General features: G+C 42.6%; 1 pseudogene; it reads right to left on the bottom strand.

Moving 5' to 3' along the window:
- Positions 1 to 275: 275 nt before the first annotated feature.
- Positions 276 to 4926, bottom strand: LOC124671283 (annotated as a pseudogene).
- Positions 4927 to 7739: the final 2813 nt, after the last annotated feature.

The raw sequence follows: 7739 nt of genomic DNA, 5'->3' as shown, positions 1-7739 counted from the left end.
CTAACTAACCTTGCTTATAATCAACTTTTTTTTTTCGAGAATTCGCAGGAGATCTGCGAATCTTTGTATTAAGGTAGACGAAAAAGTTCAGTGCAAAGCACCGGGGAGTACAGACAGGGGGTTTTGTCCCCCCACCACATGGAACACACGCACCTAGTCGATTACTCTCCCGGGGACCTTGCTTATAATCAACTCATCAGAAACTCAAGACACAACAATTCTTTTGCCTCTGTTTCATTTTTTAAAACAAAAATAGAAGTCCTAATCTACAAACTGTAACCTATTATGCAAAATTGTAAGAACGGACATTTTGCGCTAGAACTTTATCCCCACGCACTGCGGTGAACCCCAGTGCTCGCTCCGAAACCCACTGAACTGGACCTCCTTTCTGCACAACGTGCAATAGCTGGCTTGGCACGACCAGCAGAAAATATATTTTTCATTAGCCTGGATGCATGTGGCCATTGGTTAGATGTAGTAGAGACAAAAAAAAAATTGCAGATTGAAAAGATAGGGTTCATTACCTTGTGAATCTTTAGACGGCATTTCGGACATTTTACAGTACTGCCTACCGGTTGACTTTGAGCTCGTCGCCGGTTTCTAGCTTCTAGCTGATCCAATTTCTTCCGCCAATCTGTTGTGTCCTTTTCTTTCTCCTCATAGAGGTCGCAGTTCCGTCTGTAGTTTGTCAAAACATACATGCATAAATGTAAGTAAGCCTAGATTCCCGACCATTGTTTTCTTTTTTATTTAAAAATGACCCTAGATAGATAAGACTGACATACTCGAAATGGGAATAGCCAGCGATGATAGCCTTGCCACAGATGAAGCAGAATGCCTGACCACAGCTGATACACACCACTTTATTGCATCCTTCAGTTTTGCTGATGGTCATTCTGCATTTGGGACATGATCTAGCATCGCTGTAAAGCATTTGTAAGCTCAGCATTTCCTCTACCATCCCCCTTGCGGCCATCTTGCCTGATGCCTGCAGACATAAAATTGAAGACAACAGACAGGAATTATTCTCCAGCAGTAAATATGGCACGCAAACGCACAAAAGAGGTGCCAAAAGTGTATGACACTCTCCAAAGATCTATGATAGGTTGCAGATCAAATGCATATTGTATGTTTGAAGGATGTACCAACATACGAAACACAAGACGTTTTTTGGAAGGTACTCCGGCTCTGACTACAAAAATGAGTATAAATACAAGTTTGGAAAATAAATAATCTACAGTCGCAGTCTCCACCGGTCCTAGAAAATGAGGGATCTTAGATGCATTTCTACCTGATGTTGCTGGAGCTTCTCTTCCAGAGTTAGACACGGCTTCCCTGGATGGCGTGGGTCCTTGCACAGCGAGCAGAATACCAAGAAACATTTTGGGCATTGCGCGTTGCTATATTCATCTGCCACACAACTGATTGCACACCTTGGACAGTGGACCACGTCTGACATCGAGTTCAATGCTTTCTCAAGAGTAAGCTTATCCCAGCGTTCAAATTCTTCCTCGCCGAGAAGCCTCTTCAACAAATACGGTGGAATCGAAGCACTGCACTTAGTATCAGGGCATACCAACTGGAACAAAGTACCTTCCTTAACATGCATCCTGCATAAGGTCTCCATGCACTTGAAACAAAACATGTGCTCACACGGAAGCTTGATGAAGTTTGAACCTAATTGTTTAAAAACTAAAGTTAGTCTACGGGAAGGATGAACTGCTATGAGACTAATTCAACTTACAAAAGCCTTACCTTTACTCAGGTTGAGGCAAATAATGCACATGTGGAGATCCTCAAGAAAAACTTGATAGCACTTGTTACTACTGTAGCTGAGCATTGAAGGGATTACAGACTCCAACGAGAGGCTTCTCGAGATCGCACGTTTATCTCCCTTCTGTGTAGAAATATCTGGACCCAACGTTATTTTGTTATCGAACCCGAGGTGTGGCAACGAAGAACCGCGTATCCACTCAACCCATTGATACACCACTTCTTGCCCTGGCAGCTCTGTCCAGATGTTGTCAAGCATTTCACAGAGCTTCAAACAATTAGACCCATCCATCCATTTAGCGGTGACCATGAAATACGGGGGGTCTTTTCTAGGATAGGACCGCGGAAGCAGACATGTCAATATCAAAGGGGGCAGGTGCTCAAGGTTGCATGAGTAGAAGTCATCTTGTTTATCCTCATGTTGTTCTGTACAATCATCGGGACATTCTCCGTCTCCATTGGCTGAAGAAAACTTAGCGCACACTTCAGCACCGTCGGCCAGATCATAACGTATGTAAATCTGCGATCCAGGAAACAGAAAATGGAGAAACCATTAAACCCGGATCATCACCGTCCAATAAGACATGAAGTAGAAATGATGGGCAGCGCAAGAAACCTGAAAATAGCGGAGCCCTGTTTTGCTCTGAAATTCAACAAGGTCGTCTCCATATATTGCTTCCAATGCCAGTAGCTGCAGTGAACGACGAGATCATGTGAGCAAACAATTACATGTAACCGTCTTAGCCACTGTCTGAAAAATGAAACAGAAAATTGCTTCTAAACTGACTGAATAAGAGCCCAATTTCTTATCTACATAGCAAATACAACTGATGAACTGAATAGAAACATGGTCCCTGTATAGATGCAGAACATAGTACTCCTCCCAAAACCCAAATCCAGCCACACTCGTACTGCACAGTTATGGAGGCAATCAATAGTCATTAGGATTACCCACGCACACGCAGTGAAGAGACTACTACCATCTCGAGACTGGAGGGGAACACGGTCCCGTTCCAAGTTCATAGGCCTGGTCAGTGGACATCCGCTGGAACTAAGTTAGCTGCACTCCCGAGGACAGTGCGTTGGGGATTCGTACAGGAGGGAGAGGTCAGCGAGGGGGAGGAGTTGGGCTGCGGGCCTCCGCCCCCTCCGGCGCACACTGGAAAGGCGGCCGGCGGCGCCCTCATCCGCCTCCAGTACCAGTTCCACCCGCCGTGACCTGGGTCTGTCTCGGTCCGAACAGAGTAGGCGAATTGGAGTGCGGCTGTCACTTCCACTCGTGGCAAATGCATAAAAAACAAGTTTTTTTTTTGTTGAGAATACATAAAACGCAAGTTAGCAGAAGTTACTTGTTTATCCCTAAGATTTAAGGAAAATTTTGCTACAAGACACCTTATTTTCTGGTGTTTGCGGAAACACAACGTTCATTATATTTTTACCAGGTACCATACAATTTTGCTGACACATTTATCAAAACACATCGCATGGACAAGAAAAAGGAAAGTTTTACACATCGTTTTAAAAAACAGTCATAGCATGGTCAACCCATACAAAAGTGCCAAACTTTCCGTTTTGGATCATGCGGTGTGTTATAGCAAATATGCAAAAAAAAAATTGTAATGATACTTGGCAAAATAAAATCAAACGATGTGTTTCAGCAAACGTAAAAAAAACAACAGTGTCACGTAATAAAAAATTTCAAGATTTGATTATTTTTCATGGTTTTCTACTAGCCCAATACATATAAGAACATTCAAACTTGTTTATAATCCTTTGTTGTATACTACCGTTCTACGTAATTCAATCTTTAATACCCTTTGAAAAAACCAAAAACAAATAATTACCTTTACTTCTGTTTTATATGCACGTGATTTTTTTGTTATATGCCTCATGTGTGAATGATAAGTGTTATGTTTTGTTGCTCTGAACTTTTCCCTGCTTGATTTGTAATAAGAAGAAGTATCCTGGTACTTCGTCCGTTCATAATTATTTTGCGTTCTGTTTGGTCAAAGTCAGGCTTTGTAAACTTTAACTTAGTACTAATATCTACAATACAAAATCTATTGTATTAAAATCGTCATGATGTATATTTTCATATTATATGTATTTATTATTGTGTATACTAATATTTCTTTGTATATCCTTAGTTAAACTTTGCAAAGTTTGACCTTAACTAAACCCAGAACGCGAAGTAATAAAAACAAAGCGAGTACTTGTTAGGATAGTTTTCTAGTGATATTAGATTTTGTTCCATAGTGGATGCTCGAGATAAGCATCGCACATTCGGTTTCCTCTTATTGCTCTAACCTCCCTTCTTATTCTCTTTCCCTTTTCTTTCTAGTATAAAGACAATTGCATTTCCGTTTGCTTAAATGGAAAGGGGTGCGAAGCCCGGTTGAAAAAAATGTCTTATGAAAAAAAATATTTTGTCACAAATTTATAAGCTCCCTCTTATTTGTGGCAGATTTAATAAAAAGCGAAAAGTAATATGAGTTGGAGGGAATGACAATTCTTTTGAACAAAATATACATGTTAAATGCATTTTTTAGAACAAAGGGAAATTACTGAATTTCATAGTATTATAGTATACAAGAGTATATTGGACAAGACTTGCATGTACATGTATATTGGGCGGGCATTTTCATGAACCATAGCCTACTCAGCATCAATTTTCTAGGAGAAGGGTCTTCTATTTTTGAGAAATATTTTGGCAATCATCATGAGCCTAACACAAAATTACATCTAACTCGGCATCACAATCCTAAGAACAACAGACACACAACATTGCCACTAGGAGCGCAAGCATGGATCAAGATCATAAAATCAGTATAATAATTTTCCAATTTAGTCGGTTAGATTAGCGTGCACCATACCTCGTCCTCCCGTCGCTTTAGGTTGTCTTGTATCTCATCCTCTCCTCGCCTCATCCTCGGCGCGACGGCGAGCTTCCGCCGCCGAGCGGCCTCCTCCAGCCTCGACTTCGCCTCGGCCACGGCCGCCCACGGGGAGTCCAGGTCGACGACGTCCCTCCTCGCCATCCGGATCACGCCACACCGGCCTCGCCTCTGCTGTGAATCCTGTGCTGGGTTCACGGCTGGGTTCCAGTGTCCGCGGCGACGAGGTGCCGAGGGACGTCGACGCTGCTGCAGCCATGGCGGGTGCACACGCAATCGAGAACTCCTTTGTCGGCTAAACAGTTTGTATTTTATTGCCGAGGGATGCCCTATTTTATTGCCGCTCTATTTTACATCATACCATATGGTATGGGTACCCTACAGTAGAGGGAACGTATCAGGTGCAAATGGCATAACTTCTGCAAATCTGCAAATTTTTGTTCCTAACCGTGGGATCATGTGCCACTGGCCAGATTGAAGTCTCCCTTCCCACCTCAACCACTTGAAGCACTTTTGTCATATAACCCCCTGCACGTTCGGCTCTTCTACATTCATATGGAGATTTCACTGGAGTACAACTTTCCAGATTCGGTACAGACCTGGAAGCAGGCCACGGATGTTGGTTCTTGTTATTTTATGAAACTCAGATTTGCATCGTTGGCCATATATTCTACCAATAAATCTATAATCCATCGAGAGCATAAGAAAATCATTGACTGAAACTTTCTTCACAAATCTAGCCTTTTCAGATTTACATAGGAACATGAACGGGCAACTATGGAAGGATTAGCAACAAAATTTAAAGTCAAACCAGATCAAGAAGAACTCTGGCATTCTCACTAGATCAAGGAAAAATAACAAAAGAAACAAACAAATATAAGTGTTCCTCAGAGACGATTTTGTTCTCATATCACATAAAAAAAGAAGAAATATTAAGTTGCTTCCAAGAACTGGACAACACGGATCTGGGACGTGTATACACCGGATGATTTCGACGCCTACCAAATCCGGCATCGAGGAACGCGGTGGCATCCAGATCTGGAGGTGCGAGTGTTGAATACACCGGATTTTTCGCAGGTGCTGCAGGGTCCTCCGTCCATGCAACCTCAACTCAAATTTGAAGTGGAGTTCGCTGGGAGAGGAACGGGGGAAATTGAGGACTGAGATTCAGATGTTCTGTCGGGAGAGAGAGAGAGAGTTTGTGGAGTTGTTAGTGAGGGATGCAGAATGAGAGGATGACGTTATCCTTGGGGCTTTATGCAAAATGGGCGAAGGTGGGATGGGGAGTGAAGATCCTCACGTTGGTACATGATCTGACGGTTCTGGTTGAGATTTTCAGATTTGCAGAATCTGTTGCGTTTTCACGTGATACATCCCCCCCTAATTAACGTGTCCTGAATCTCAAAAACTGGTGACTAAAACAGTTTCTAGATGCCCTATTTTACACCCTTTGTTGGATATGCTCTAAGCCCTTACAATTGTGTTAACGAAGAACTTTGCTATCTTGTCTTTCTAAACTAGATACTTCATTACTCTTGGTTAACGCACCAAGTAAGAATACATATATTTTTTGGAAATTCAATTCGGCTTCCAGCGCATATGCTCCATCCACCCAAAAAAAATATCTAATTATCAAAAATATTCAACAAATTTTTTTGTTTACATCTTGACAATTTATGTGCGTTCGCACAGTTTTGTGAAAAAATGATACTTTTTGGTGGTCGATGTAAAAAGTACAAAACATGTCTCACAAAAAGCTTTATTTTTAGCACCAAATTTTTTTTTACCTATCCTAAATGACAAGTCGACAATCAATTTTCCACGAAAAAACTTTGTGCCCACGGCAATTTTCGTTTGGCATTTTTTGATATCTTAAAATATATCGAAGATGCATTTTAAAATAAAGGAAGCATATATACCCAAGATGCAAAAAAATCACTCCCACTTTTGGAAATCCTTAAAAATAAGAACTATTACAAACCTAATAGTCCTCGGCGGAAGAAAAGAAATGCAAACTCGGCGACAGAAGAAAATACACATGGTGGCATGTTTCCAAACGCAATACATGCCGTGAAATGATTGTAGCCCGTGATTGTCTTACCACAACAGGAGAGAGAGAACTTTCTTTAGACTGGTTATAGTGGGAGTAACTTAGCTAGTAACATCACACAACCCAAGACATTTTGGTGACATGGCATGACAGTGAATGAAGAAAAAGAGTGAGGTGGTAACTAGTTATGTTACCATAACATCACTGATGGGGTTCGTAGCATAGAAAACAAAAATTTTCCTACCGCAAGACGAATAAAATCAATAGATCTAATCTATGGAACACCTAAGATCTAATCTACAAGATCGAAGCAACGAGATGGAGATGAGACTAACCCTCGAAGATTCCAAAGCCTACGAGATTAATCTCGTTGTTGATGTAGACGATCGTCCTCGGTGCTGCAATCCGGCAGCACTTCCGTACTCGGCCGCGCGTGACGGTGTCGATGAAGCTCCTTCCTCTCCCGTTCCGGCGGGCAGGCGGAGGTGTGGTAGATCTCCTCCAAAGTCCAGAGCAGACGACGGCGTGGTGGTGGAGGTGGAGGAAGAAAACCGCAGGGCTTCGCCTAAGCCGGAGCGAGTGTATGGTGGAGGGAGAGGCGGCCAGAGGAGGAGGTAATCGATGGGGGGCCTTGGCCGGCCACCCCCTCCCCTCTTTATATAGGTGGGGGGTCGGCCTAGGGTTTCCCCTAGGGCCCACCTACCCCCTTTGGCCGGCCACATGGGGGGTGATGACCCACAAGTATAGGGGGTGTATCGTAGTATCTTCGATAAGTAAGAATGTCGATCCCAACGAGGAGCAGAAGGTGTTGACAAGCAGTTTCGATGAAGGTTTCACTGTAAATGCTCACGAGACAAGTGTGTATCGTAGTATCTTCGATAAAGTAAGAATGTCGATCCCAACGGGGAAGCGGAAGGTGTTGACAAAGCGGTTTTCGATGAAGGATTCCTTGTAAATGCTCACGAGACAAGTATTCGGGGGTTTTGATGCTTAAGTTGATGAATAAAAGTACGAGTAAGTAA

Source organism: Lolium rigidum, chromosome 7 (genome assembly GCF_022539505.1).
Source record: "Lolium rigidum isolate FL_2022 chromosome 7, APGP_CSIRO_Lrig_0.1, whole genome shotgun sequence".
In the NCBI taxonomy this organism is placed as follows: Eukaryota; Viridiplantae; Streptophyta; class Magnoliopsida; order Poales; family Poaceae; genus Lolium; species Lolium rigidum.
The sequence above is the reverse complement of the archived record's forward strand: the minus strand, read 5'-3'. Positions and strand labels throughout refer to the sequence as shown.